Source organism: Lissotriton vulgaris, unplaced genomic scaffold (assembly GCF_964263255.1).
Source record: "Lissotriton vulgaris unplaced genomic scaffold, aLisVul1.2 SCAFFOLD_1285, whole genome shotgun sequence".
NCBI lineage: Eukaryota > Metazoa > Chordata > Amphibia > Caudata > Salamandridae > Lissotriton > Lissotriton vulgaris.
Window position 1 is genome coordinate 467546 of NW_028248729.1, and position 14329 is coordinate 481874.

The 14329-nt window shown below is 45.9% G+C and overlaps 1 protein-coding gene across 3 annotated transcripts in view; it reads left to right on the top strand.

The window, feature by feature from the left end:
• LOC147663844 (uncharacterized) overlaps nt 1-14329 on the top strand; it is a 146123-nt gene that overhangs the window by 85333 nt on the left and 46461 nt on the right. Inside the window, exon 1 of one of the 3 annotated variants that reach the window (XM_086950157.1) lies at nt 2265-2439. The exons of 1 other annotated variant lie outside the window; for it this stretch is intronic. The gene's annotated coding sequence lies outside the window, so the exon portion shown is untranslated. Of the gene's footprint in view, nt 1-2264; nt 2440-14329 lie in introns of those variants that run through there. One more of the 3 variants, XM_086950158.1, reaches the window with a different exon arrangement.

Sequence of the window (14329 nt, forward strand, 5' to 3'; positions counted from 1 at the left end):
CCCCATGTCTCAGTGACAAATAATATGTCTAGTTCATGTGAGTCTATGAAATCAGCGATTTCAAATTTATGTCTTGGTAGGGAGCGTACATTTATGAGTGCTGCTGACACTGAAAGGGGAGGGATTATGGGATGAGCAGGCAAAGTCTCAATGCAAGTGGGACATTTGAGCGGTCCTATACAAGGGTTGTTAGAGTTGAAATGAGGTAGTGAGTGGGCTATCTCAGCTTTAGGTTTGATACTAAGGAGTTCAGCGAAGGAGTAGGATAGTGGCGATGAGTTGGTGATGGGCCGGGGGCGTGATGGTACAGGGGGGGTGGCCCTAGGCCCGACCTCGGCGCGGACGAGCGCAGACGAGCTTGCCTTATGCGCGCTTTCGGCGCGCAATCAACGCGCCCGCTGCGCTCGTCCGCTGCGCTTCCTGTTCCTGTACATGTAAATAGTGGTGGGATGGGGTAGCGGCGGGCGTGGTCAGCTCAGATGGGCGTGGCCTGTGGCCGAAGGGCGGCGTTGCTATGGCAACCCTGTCTGCATCAGCAATCGATCTGCTGGGCGGTAGGGTGCGAATAGCGAAGCGAGTGCCTCAGGATCAAGTAATCACAGTAAATACAATTAAAATAGAAGTGCAAGTGAGCATAAAATCTCCCGGCTTCCGCCTCAGGAGAGAGTCTGAACAACAGCGCTTGTAAGCAGCGCGATCGTTTTTAAAGGCTGGCTGTGGGCGTGGTCAGCTCAGATGGGCGTGGCCTGTGGCCGAAAGGCGGCGTTGCTATGGCAACCCTGTCCGCATCAGCAATCAATCTGCTGGGCGGTAGGGTGCGAATAGCGAAGCGAGTGCCTCAGGATCAAGTAATCACAGTAAATACAATTAAAATAGAAGTGCAAGTGAGCATAAAATCTCCCGGCTTCCGCCTCAGGAGAGAGTCTGAACAACAGCGCTTGTAAGCAGCGCGATCGTTTTTAAAGGCTGGCTGTGGGCGTGGTCAGCTCAGATGGGCGTGGCCTGTGGCCGAAGGGCGGCGTTGCTATGGCAACCCTGTCCGCATCAGAAATCAATCTGCTGGGCGGTAGGGTGCGAATAGCGAAGCGAGTGCCTCAGGATCAAGTAATCACAGTAAATACAATTAAAATAGAAGTGCAAGTGAGCATAAAATCTCCCGGCTTCCGCCTCAGGAGAGAGTCTGAACAACAGCGCTTGTAAGCAGCGCGATCGTTTTTAAAGGCTGGCTGTGGGCGTGGTCAGCTCAGATGTGCAGATTCAGCTCAGATGTGCAGATTCCTTAAAACAACAAAAACTGGTCTGTATTTATCTTGTTGAAAGGGGTCAACCCTACCTGAGGTGAGAGCATGAAAAGCTCAGCAGATTCATAGTGGGCTCTGCTCAAGTCTGCAGGATGGGGGTGGAGAGGCAGAGGCTAGCGCATAGCCGTCTCCTGCTGCAACAGGTCCTAAAAGTTATATAAGGAGGCGCAGTGTGAAATGAAAGAGCTTGAGCTGGCCTGAAAAACCCTGGCCTTGTGCACCTGCAGAGCCCAACGTCTGCGACATGTCTAGTCATCAATTAAATGTGTGTACGGGGCTGTAGGCAGAGCCAGCAAACACAAACCAAACAATACACTTACGTTTTGGCACTGCCGTAATGAATCCAACTGGCTGTTCTTTTAATTTCCGCATTAAAGCATGCCTTATGCCAAACTGAATTCGATCTGGTGAATAAAACTTTATGGTATTTTTCTCTATTTACGTTGCTATATACCCTGCTGTGCATTTGAAAAACCAGATAAAGTGTTTAAAAAAAATGAAAAATGAAATAAGCTGTCCAGTTTAATTGCACCACTAACACATATTCTCATATATTTAATGAAATACAAAGTCTCGCTTCCAGTTGACAGCTTCCTGTAAATAGTCTTTAGTCCTCTGCATCATTGTTTTGAAGATGCTCATGTAAAAAGAAGCTGTAAATACTTTTCTACAGCAGCAACCGAGAATGAGACCCTGTAACTTGGACTGTGTGTCTTAAAAACATCCATATCTGTGGCATCTAAAAACCCAGGTCTTTCCTGCCACAAAATGTTTGTTTGTGTGAAATGTATTCACTCCTGGAGACAGGAAAGGAGGTTCTGTTAGTGGCCAGCAGAGAGCGCTCCTCGCCTGCTGATGAAATCCACTGAGCACATTGTATGAAAGGGACGAGTTTCATCTTCCAGGTCAGCGGTGGCAGAGACAGCACCAGCACCTGATGGTGACATCATTTCCTGCCTCTCCCTCTGTGTCCAGCCTGCTGCAGAGGAGGAAGGACGCCCTGTCTGTCGTGCAGTTATCTACATCTTCAGACCCTCATAGACCCCCCTCCTACCCCAGACTCCAAATCTGCACCAGCCCCACCCCAGCCACAGGAGGAGGAGAGAGCCTGGAAATGTCTGCACAGGTTTCTGCTCAGGTAGGAGATTGTCAGCACCTTCTGCTGTGTTTGCAGAAATAGACGGAATCATCCTGGGGAAATTTCTGTCAGGAGCCGGGCTCTTCTATTTGGAGGGGGGGGGGGGGGGGGGGGGGGCTTTCCTTCTGGCCCGGTGGGTGTTTGTGGTCATCATTTGGTTAAGATCTGTACACGGTGCTTTGCATCTTAGTGCACTTTGAGAAATCTGTGCTTGCTGCACTGCATTTTACTGCACTATGAGAAATCTACGCACGCTGCACTCATAGTACTGCACTATGAGGAATCAGTGTACTGCACTGCATCTTACTGCACTATGACAAATCTGTGTTACTACACTTCATCTTACTATATTGTGAGGAATCTGTACACGCTGCAGTGCATCTTACTGCACTATGACAAATCTGTGTTACTACACTTCATCTTACTATATTGTGAGGAATCTGTACACGCTGCAGTGCATCTTACTGCACTATGAGGAATATATGCACTGCACTGCCATATTCTGCACTGTAAAAAATCGGTGCACACTGCACTGTCTCTGACTGCGCTCTGAGGAATCTCTGCACTGCATCTTACTGCACATTGAGGAATCTGTGCACGCTGCACTGCATCTTACTGCACTATGAGGAATCTGTGCACGCTGCACTGCATCTTACTGCACTATGAGGAATCTGTGCACGCTGCACTGTATCTTAATGCACTGTGACAGATCTGTGCACACTGCACTTTACTGTACTATGAGGAATCAGTGTCACCACAGTGCAACTTACTGTACTGAGGAATTTGTGCCACTGCACTGCATATTACTGCACTGTGAAAAATCTGTTCACATTGCACTGTATCTTAGCGCTCTATGAGAAATCTGTGCACATTCTTTGCTCGGCTCTCGCTGTTAGTTTATTGACTTTCTCACCTGCACCCCTGTGTCAGAAGCATGTCCCCAGGCAGTTGAATGTCAAGGCTTCCCTACTGCCCCATGCCCCTTTGCCCCTGTTTTCCTATCCCAGTCTAGGTAAAACCTCAGTCATTGCAATAGTTTCCAGCGGCTTAGGTTGGCTTATAGCATTATCTGCTGCAGAGGTTGTGTGTCTGCTGCCGGGATTGTGTGTGTGTGCATTGACCTTGGGTCTCCCAGGTAGGCGACCTTCCAATCAGTGGAATGTACATGTCTGTGTTTTTGATTTGTCTCTGCAGGTTGGATGTGTGTTTTATGTGAACAGGGTAGCGTTGTCTTTGCAGACTGTGTGTGTTTGTGTGTGTGTATGAGACACGTCTGCAGTGTGTCTTTTTAAAGATGTCTGTCTTTGCAGATGTTCGCGACTGTCAGTCACTCTTCTTGGCCTCTCATCTCTGTACAGAAATCTTTAGGATCACTTGCTGTAAGAGGGTCTGTTCTGTGCAGAATAGTCAGGTACTACTCCGCACACTGCAGACGTCTCAGCAAAGTCACATGTGAAGTTCTAGTTCTTCCCCATTTTTTGGTAGAATTTGGCAGCTTTGAGTGAGACTTCAGCACGACCTCCAAATGTGTGAGTGACCCAAGCACCCAGGGCTACTTGTATGATAATGCTGTAAAGGGTTACTGTACTCTCATCAGTGGTGTGTTGAAGAGGATTGTACTATGATATAGGAGTCTATGTGAAGGATTCCATTCTGCTCTGCTTGTCACTTCAGCAGGAAGGGGAGAATGTAAATGTAAATGTTTTTGTACTTGTATAGCGCACAGCTACCCGCAGTGGGTTTCCTGGCGCTTGTACGAATACCGCAAGGGAACCCTTCCTGGCTTTCCCTGTGAAGTGTCCACTCCTGGGCACCCCCATGGTGCAGACCAGGCATTCCTCGCATTGTGGGGGCCGTTGTGGAGACTAAGCAAGCTATTGCCCAGAGTTGCAGCGTGGGACCCATGATCAGAATAGGCACTGAGGCGAGAATATCCGGTCAGGGGAATTAATGAGCCCAAGACCCGCCGGGGCAGGAATCGAACCCTGGTCCCTGGCCAGAGCGCTTCATCGAGGTCTGCCTGCTCTAACCATTGAGCCACACTTCTCCACAAAATGCAACAAAATGCACAAGCAGAACATGCTAGAAGAGGCCAGAAAAGAGAAATAAGAGTGACACAGAGAGTAACATGAAGGGTGGAGTAAAGTAATTAATAGATATTGATGATCAAAAATATGACAGAAATATGTTTGTAGGGGAGGGAATGAGAGTTCTTGAAGAAGGGCAGGAAAATAAATGTAATGAAGATTGTGTAGAAATTGCCAAAAGTTGAATTACATGTTGTGAATTAAAAAATGTGATTTTAAGTGGAACCTGAAGGTGATTTTTCAAGAGTCTATAGGTGTAATGTGCTGTTTAGGGGTACCAATACTTGAACCAACTTTAGAGCTATGGGTCTGGGATTTAATCCCAATCAACAAACGGTGTGAAAGGACCCAAATGGAGGAATCAATGTATTTTCCTGCGTGTTACCAATTTGAACTCTAGTGAGATAGCTAGGAGGTCCTAGGTTTGCCCTTTCCTCCTGTATAAATAGGTTAATGTCAAATCACAAGGGGGGAGAGTAGAGGTAGGAGAGATAGGGACTCGTCCTTCACGAATCTTGTCAGATAATCAAAAAGAAAGTCCCTTGTATTGCAGAAGGAAAGCGCACCTCTTGCTAGGACTGTAAAGAAAGAAAAAATGTTTTCTTTCAAATAACCCTTACCCCTTCCCCAGGTTTCCCCTCGGTGGCTTCCTTCATCATAGGGTCCATCCCTGCCCTCTACAGACAGGGACATGCTGCTACCGAAGAATATGCACTTAAATGAAAAATAAGGGTGTCCCTGTACACCTATACACCTATGTGGTCTTGTTATGAAGATGAAGTGGGTTTTGGAAGTGAACGTTAAAAATATCAAAATAGTGGGACAAAAACAACTTTCTTTTCTACCCCTAATTAATATACTAAAATCTGGGGACAAGCAGAAAATGCTAGAGGCGTGACTACCTACTGTTTCCCTAGTTGGTCGGCTCGTTTCAGGCCCTACCCCAAGGCTTTTCATTAGGTCCTCAAAGGAGAAATGATGATCCCACTCCTGATTCTACTATTAGCACAGTTAAAGTGATAAACAAAAATAAAAATATATACAGCACCTAATTGGTTTGCTTTAAATCTCAAAAGTCCTGCAGAGTTACGAAGAGAAAGAAAAAGGTAAAAAAAATGCACAACCTTCTGGTCTACAATGCGTTAAAAATCATTGGTTTATTCAGTGGTTATAGTGGTGAAAATAATCCAAACCAGTGCGTATAAAGTGGGAAAATGCTGTGATAATTGGACTAACAAGACATTACAAACATTTAAAAAGCATAAATTGCTGGCACATCGCTGTGTTTCCAATGTGATTGAGGTTCATTACATACATGATCAGAGACCTTGACCTGGCCTCATGAGTCCTTCGAGGAGTTGGAAGGACGCCTGTAGTCAAATACTAAAGGTACGTTAATAAATGAGAGATTCTCAGATGTTAGAATACTGTCTAAAACGATGTGACAAATCGCTTACGGGATGTTGGGCAGAGCGTGTCTACTCGCTTCGTCAAGTCTACTCCCTTTCGGCAAACCTTAGTTGCTCACTCGAGGCTCCGATGTTACTAGAGCAGCGTGTGAGTTCAGCATATAACGTTGGTTCATTACCAAACTTAAGCGTCCACGTGGGTTAATGCACATGCTGCACAGATCTGTAATTTGTATCCTACATACCAGTCCTAATAAGTTCTGTTGGAAATGGCGCTTTCTATGGTGCATTTCCTGGACTTTTTTTGCTTTTCTCCCTTCCGGTTTTCCGCTGATCTATGTGCTAGACTTAGGATTTTGAGCACTTTTGACACTGCCATTGAGTGCCAAAACGCTGTGCTTGTCATACACATACTGGTGATTAGTGTAGACCTGATTGGCTGAATTGAGTTAGCTGGAAATCCTTTGTCTATAGGTGAGATATATACCTAGGGCATGTAACTCAACACCTCCTCCGACGGCCTGCAGCACTGGTTGTGCCACCCACGGATGTAACTCTTTAAACGTGCCGCAGGTTTGCCATGACGGGCCTGTGTTTGCAGGTTACTGTTATTTGGCTTAGGATTTAAAAGGCTAGTTGCACAGGCTCTGCAATTCTCTTGCTATACCGGAGTACTTCCTAGTGACAGGGTGCGGTGTCGGAAAGAGGTAGGTCATGTGTGCGTTTGTGCTACATGCACTTGTAATGATTGGCACCAGGTGGTGTGTTCGGTACAGTAGGGCATGTTTCCCACATTGGATTGATGTGAGGGATCTGTGGAAAGGCGCAGAAGCTGGATTTCGTGCATACAGATGTGTGGTAGTATAGTGTTTGATATTGATGAGTTTGTAATGGCGAACCTGCTCCGGTGGTGCGAGTGATTTCGACATTATGACTGTGGAAATACCACTTTGAGAAAGAGGGCATTTCTGTGCTCATGGCTCTGTGTGCCTATCTGACTGTCTCCAATTCGGGAAACAGCCTTTACAACGCAACTATTACACGCACACCGTTACAACGCACACCATTACAACGCAGGATCCTTTACAACGCATGCCTTTACAACGCATAATATTACATAGCAGATGCTATTACAACGCATGCCTTTGCAACGTAAGTATAGGTAAGTATATCATTTTATTTAATTTAATTTAATTTAATTTAATTTAAAAAGAACTTATAGAGCGCACGTACACTGAGTCAGTTTCACCTTTTTTTAATTTCAAAAATATTAAAAATAAATTAATAAAAGTTATTTTATATTTATAGTTTGGGTTTTGGGGTACAGGGGTATTTTTAGGTTTCAGGGTTGGGTATGGGTTTTGGGGTACAGGGGTATTTTTAGGTTTCAGGGCTGGGTTTGGGTTCTGGGGTATAGGGGTATTTTTAGGTTTCAGGGTTGGGTTTGGGTTTTGGGGTACAGGGTTATTTTTAAGTTTCAGGGTTGGGTTTGGGTTTTGGGGTGCAGGGGTATTTTTAGGTTTCAGGGCTGGGTTTGGGTTTTGGGGTACAGGGGTATTTTTAAGTTTCAGGGTTGGGTTTGGGTTTTGGGGTACAGGGGTATTTTTAGGTTTCAGGGCTGGGTTTGGTTTTTGGGATGCAGGGGTATTTTTAGGTTTCAGGGTTGAGTTTGGGTTTTGGGGTACAGGGGTATTTTTAGGGTTCAGGGCTGGGTTTGGGTTTTGGGGTACAGGGGTATTTTTAGGTTTCAGGGCTGGGTTTGGGTTTTGGGGTACAGGGGTATTTTTAGGGTTCAGGGCTGGGTTTGGGTTTTGCGGTACAGGGGTATTTTTAGGTTTCAGGGTTGGGTTTGGGTTTTGGGGTACAGGGGTATTTTTAGGTTTCAGGGCTGGGTTTGGGTTTTGGGGTACAGGGGTATTTTTAGGTTTCAGGGCTGGGTTTTGGTTCTGGGGTACAGGGGTATTTTTTGTGTTCAGGGCTGGGTCTGGGTTTTGGGGTATGGATATTTTTAGGTTTCAGGGCTGGGTTTTGCTTTTTGGGGTACAGGGGTATTTTTAGGGGTTTTTTAAATACCTAATCTATTTTTAAAAATATATATATATATGTACAAAATAATTATTTGAAAATAATGTAATTTATTAAATTAATTTAATTTTAATTAATTATAGTTTTTAAAAAAAATAATATACTTACCTATACTTACGTTGTAATGGCATGCGTTGTAATAGCATCTGCTATGTAGTGTCATGCGTTGTAAAGGTATGCGTTGTAAATGCTTCTGCGTTGTAAAAAATGCGTTGTAACGGTGTGTGTTGTGAAAGTTCGCGTTGTAACGTCATACATCCCTCCAATTCACAGATGGGGTCTGGGGGACAGTTCCATTTGTGCATTCCTAATAATACAGCCATAATCTAGGGGCGCAAAATAAATTGCAGACCTCTGACTTTGAGGGGCCTTCTTGGGTTGGTTAAGAAGGGGTAGAATTGGAACCTGCATTCCAAGGGGCAGGGTTGTGACACAACTAAAGATACAGATCAAGTCTCCCAGGGTAGGATGTCAGACAGGACACAATTTAGAGAGGGCCCTGTTGCAGGGATTCTGCCCAAGAACAGAGCTATGCGTAGGATTATGGGTTCTTAGTGAGTAGTGACTGAGCCATCCTTCCTCCTGAGTACCCATAAACCCACGACGGATTAGCTATAGTGTCTCACTTGCTCTCCTACTCACTCACAGAGACATCCCAGAACACAACACTCCCAGATCTCTCAGGAATCGCACACCCTTTCACTCAAACTCTTGTACCTGTACTCAATAAAATCTGACAGAGACACAAAAACAGTTTTAAAATATTTATTTTAACTAACGTGTCCTAACATGCAGTATACGTGCCACAACAAGCCGGAAAATGCATAATATAAATAGTCAGCATCGCAGCTAGTCCATATATCATGAAGGGAGATGACATAATGAAAAGACAATAGAGCCTAATCTCCCTCCCATCGCTAAGAAGAAATATTATTATATATTGGAAGAACTCTGGGCTTTGTCTGCAGACCCCATACCTTAGACTATAGATGGTAGTTCTACATCATAGGTGCTCTCATGCTCTTCACCCTGTAAAGGTCCCTCTCCAAGTGTGTGTTCCCTATGCATCTATCCCCATAATATCAAAGTACGAGTTTCCAACAACAGCTGCTTTGGTGTGTTGTGTCTAGGTGCCAGGGCCGCACCAGAACAGAATAGCAAGGGACATTGTTTGTCGACCTTGTTCACAATGTTCAGACTAAACTCAAGCAACAGGCAGAGAACTAACACAGCAGACAGTTCTCATGTGAAAGGCACGAACAAAGTTGATTGCAACAAGTATGCTTGTGGACGCCCAAGAAGATACGAAGAGTTCAAGGGGAGCAGAATGGTTGATGTCTTTAGAGCCTGTAGATCCATGGACTGAGAAATAAGTTTGACTTGCTTATTGATGGTGCTTTTCCAGGCCGAGTATGGGATAGTGACTGAGGGGAGTGTTGACTCGTCAATCTCTAACACTCTTATGGCCTTTATAAACTGGGTATTCCAGGGATTGCCAGGGCTAGACCGGATTCCTTTTAGCTGGAATTTAAGAGTGTTATCACCTGCTTTTAGGGTCCTAATAAAATATTTCAGGATATCGGCCTCGCAGTGAAGAGATTGTCTTTGTAGGCCCAGCTCCAATCGTAGTCTTGCCCGCTGAATAAAACTTGGCAGATGGAAACGTTTTTTGTAGGTGGAGATTTGGGCGAGCTCAAGACTGGAGGAGCATGCTCCAGGAAAGGCCTGGTGTCCATAAGTTAATGCAGGAAGTAAAGTAGCTTTAGCCACCTTCAGGATGGCTTCTGCAGAGGGGCTGCTCAAAGTTTGGTTCAGCCGGGTCAGGGAATATGTAATTGCACCTACTCTCTTTTGCAAAGCGGCTAGGTGAGCTGTAGGCCTGGACGTCTCGTTGAACCAGACTCCCAGGTAATTATATTTTACTGTTGTGTTAATCCTGGCAGGCCCGATGTTCCATGCCAACCATTTCCTGTTCTTACATCTGCCAAATACCAGTACCTTCATCTTTGCCTGGTTGATGTTCAGGGCATTGGCGGAGTTATATGTATGAAGCATACTTAATGCCCGTTGGAGACCCGATTTTGCTTGGTCCATTATTACAATATCATCTGCATATTCTAATATGTGAAGAGGCTTTTTAGCGGGTTCCAGTTTTGGCAGGAGATAGTTACTATTCTCCAAGAATGTACCGAGGTCGGCTGTGTAGAGATTGAACAGCAGCGGGGCAAGAACACAGCCTTGCTTTAGCCCATCTTCGACGGCAATTCTTGAAGAAAGTGTCTTTGGGCTGGTTTTAATTCGCACCCACGTGTTCTTATGCAGGGAAATTAGTGCACCTAGTAGGTCATGCGGAATCCCCCATTTGTTCAGCTTCCTCCACAAGATGTTCCGAGACACTTTATCAAAAGCTGCGCTGTAGTCTATAAAGCAGCAATATAGTGGAAGATGGTTTTTTTGTGCTGCTTTTTGACTCAGAGCGGCTAGAGTAATGATGTTGTCTATTGTGGAGGCCGATGCCCGGAACCCAGTTTGGTAGTATGGTATTATGTTATTTTCTTCGACCCATTCTTCAAGCAACCGAAGAAGACATCGAGCGTATGCCTTTGCCTCCAGGTCTAAGAGGGCAATGAGGCGATGGTTAGCCGGTGACGCAGGGTCACCTTTCTTGAATATGGGGCATAGAGTCGAACCTAACCAAGAGTCTGGGAGCTGGCCTGTCGCGAAAGCGTTGTTAAATAGGGGAGTCAGAAGGTCCGCCCACTCTTCCGGGGCGCATTTAAATAACCCGGCTGGGAGACCGTTGGGCCCTGGAGCCACGTCTTTTTTCATGGCTCGCAGTTGCTTGGTGACCTTGGCTGCAGTGGTCAGTTCTAAAGTTTCTGTTTGAATGGAAGCGGCACGATCTCTTAGTTCTATCACTGCGGGGTCGCCAGGGTCACTGCAATAAAGATCGGACACATGCAGGGCCCAGGCTTCTTCACAGACTGCATTTCCTCTCGTCTTGTTGGTGGAGTGGAGTTTGTTCATATAATCCCAAAACTGGGACTGACTTTTGCTCTTTAGAAGGTCAAAAATGTTTACCCACTCTGACTGTTCTTTGAGTCTCTTGGTCTCCCATAGGGATTTCTTGTAGGTCTTCCGCAACAGTGCCACCTTTTTGGCGGTGTGCACGGTTCAAATCAGTTTGTGCTGGCAGACGGCCTTCCTGAGGGTCTTTCTCTGAGAGGCTAACAATGGGTCATGGGTTTGCTTTGGATGTGGCCTGAATGTTCTATGATGGACCACGGGCCCGGCCAGGAGATCCTGTAGCTTAGCAATGGAGTTATCCCACCGGTGGTGTGATTCTGTCGGGGCTCTATGTCTGAAGTTACGCGTTTCGCCCTTGAGCCAGGTTCCCACCTTGGCAGATCCCTGTGAGTCCCATTTGATTCTTCTAACCATAGTGTGCAATTCGGCTCGCGTTGAATGCCCCACATCTGTCGTTTCGAGGGCGACTTGCACTTGCAGGTCCAGTGTGGCCACTATGGGGTTATGGTCACTCTCCAAACGATAGGGAATTTCCATCCTGGCCAGACGATTACCCAGAAGCGGGGAAAGAAAGATGTAGTCAATGGTTGAGATTCTCCTGAATGTTGGCAAGAAATGGGCGTCAGGGTGCAGTTAAAGCGAGATTTGCTGAGCCGAGCGGAAGTTATGGGTTGTTAGAAAAGTGATCAACGCTTCTTGCTCTTTATTTTTCCTTGCTAAGAGACCGTTGGATGAGAGGTCTTTGATGTTGAAATCTCCTAGTAGTAGTACCTCCGTGGATGCAAATTCTGCTAGAAGGTCTTCCAGTTGTTTTATCATCAGATCCGTTGTAGTTGATTTTGCAGTTTTTGCAGTATTATGATAAATGTTAATTAGGAGGATAGAGCGTGCCCTGCCTGAAAAAGACAGACCGGTAATCAGAACCGTCTGCCCTGCCGTCAGGTTCCGAGTGACAGGGGTAGCCGTTAACTTGCACCTGTGACTGATGAAAATGGAGAGGCCCCCTAAGGGTCTTCCGTAAGAATTGACCTTAGCGGCCGGTTGAAAAAGTTCATGATAACCAAGCAAAGGCGATGGGGATAGAGACCAGGTCTCCTGAAAACAAATTATGTCGGTTTTGTTCAGGAATTCAACGGCTGATTTTGAAGCAAGGGTTGACTTTAGCCCGCTCGTGTTCCAAGATGTGATAGTTAGTTTGGAATTGGGCCAGTTGGTGTTCTTGTTAGGAGGATCGCTGTTGTTGGGCAAAGTTAATTGACGACTCTGGGACTAAGTCTCCGTAGCGCATGTCGTTGACATGGGCGACAGGGCAGTTAAACTTGCAGCTTATCATACGTTGATTTTTATAGCATGCAATGTTTAGGAGATTGTCAGCTTTCGACGCTTCTGGAAGCCAGGCATGGGTTGTGCCCCGGGACCCCTTCAGTACGCTGGTAAGCTGTTTCGCAGGGGCCTGTGGGAGAAGGACGTGGGGGTATTTTTGTTGGGTGGGAACCCACATTTCAATGCCCCAGTTTTCAAATTGGTTGGCTTCCTTAAAAATTGCATTCCTAATGGATTCCTGGGACCACGTTGTAATGGTGGCCTCTGAGCCCCCTCTCCCTGGTATTGTGGAGAACTTGACTGATGTAAGGTCTGAGGAGGTGATCCCGGCCAGTGCTGGAATGCAGTTGAATAGACCGAGGAGATTGCATCTGTTAAGAGTATCATATGGGCCCTTATGCTCGTAGTGTGGATAAAATACTAGTTCTGCTCTCTTTTCCGGGCTCTGGTGATCCTGGCTCCTGGCTGTTCCAGGTAAAGGAGCTGCCGCCATCAGGAGTTGGAAGCGTGCTTCAGGTGGGTAAATAGACCCCCCCCAATTGACTTGTCATTCCCGAAACTTGTGGCACTTGAGGCAAAGAGTAGCTCTGCGGCTGTGGATGGAAGTCCCAACAGGCTTTAGTTAGGTCTTCTAATTGATGGGGCGCACTGCGGTCTGTGGCAGTGCCCACTATTGGGCTGTGAAGATCTGTGTTCTTGATTTCTGCCATTCCCTGGGGTTGAGGTGGACTATTCCGGTCTTCCATTATTGCTTCAGTGATCTGTACAGGGTTATTCTGGTTCCCAGCGCTGTGCTCTTTGGTACTTATTCCTGTAGATTTGTTTGGCTGTAATACGTTTACTGTGGTTGAGGTGGGTGCTTCTGGGGCTCTTGTGATCCCGGAACTGCCCAGGGTTGGTGACCCGGGCTGTTCTCTGATGACCATTGAGCCAGCGGGGGGCTTACTTTTCTCTATGTTTTTTATTTTGGGTTTTACAGGTGGGTTGAAAATGGGGAAGTAGGGGAGACCCCTTGGTTTAGTAACTGGTAGACTGAGTGACGCTAACCCTTCGAGCCCCGATCTTCTTTTCAATAAGCGTTGTTTTTTAGATTGTTTTTTAAGTTTTTTTCTTTCCCGCCTTGACAGTGAGGTTTTCGTTGGAGGCTTAGAAACGCTGTGAGTCAGGCCCGTATGGGTGCTGTCGGAGCGATCGGATCGCATGGTTGATACTTGCGTCGATGTGGTTTCGGTGAGTTCCAAGCCCGCTCGGAGCGGGCCGGGGCTGGATCCCTAGTGAAAGGCTGGCCGAACTTTTAATAGCTTTGTCGGCACGAGTCGGTGTATTTTTTCTCACAGGGCAAGGGCCGGCTAGTGAGGCGGAGCGCAAAGGGTCTTCGAGGATATATGGAATTTGAAACTCTTGCATGGGCATAGGCTGAGATGTTCCTTGTCTGCAGCTGTGGCACTCAACGCTGTTCAGGATTACGCCCATGATTTCGGGGAGGGACGAGAGTTTGTTGATTATTGGGCTACAGGGACAAGAATTCCGATTGCCCATTGTCCCTGCCAGGCCTTCGAGGGTGCATATCCTGGAGCCCAGATCCGACAGTGTTGATGCCAGAGTTTGCATTAGATACGTCGGTGCCATCTTACTTCTCCTATTTATATGGTAGCTAGGCATGTGCCATTTTAGTAATTTACCTTCGGATTACCGAATTTAGAGTATAACCTAATTATTTAAGTAAATGTTTCCGTTTTAACACTTCTTTGTTAAATAACTAGTATAACTGTTATAGAATTCATTATATATTACGCAATTGCTGAAATATCTACATTTATTGTATACGTTCATACAATATTCATATGTCTATTAATAAGCTACATACCTAATAAATTCTCAAAATTATATTTACTGACATTAACTACTATGTATTAATTAACTCGTAAGAGCATTTTGACTCGAAAAATACGGTCGCCA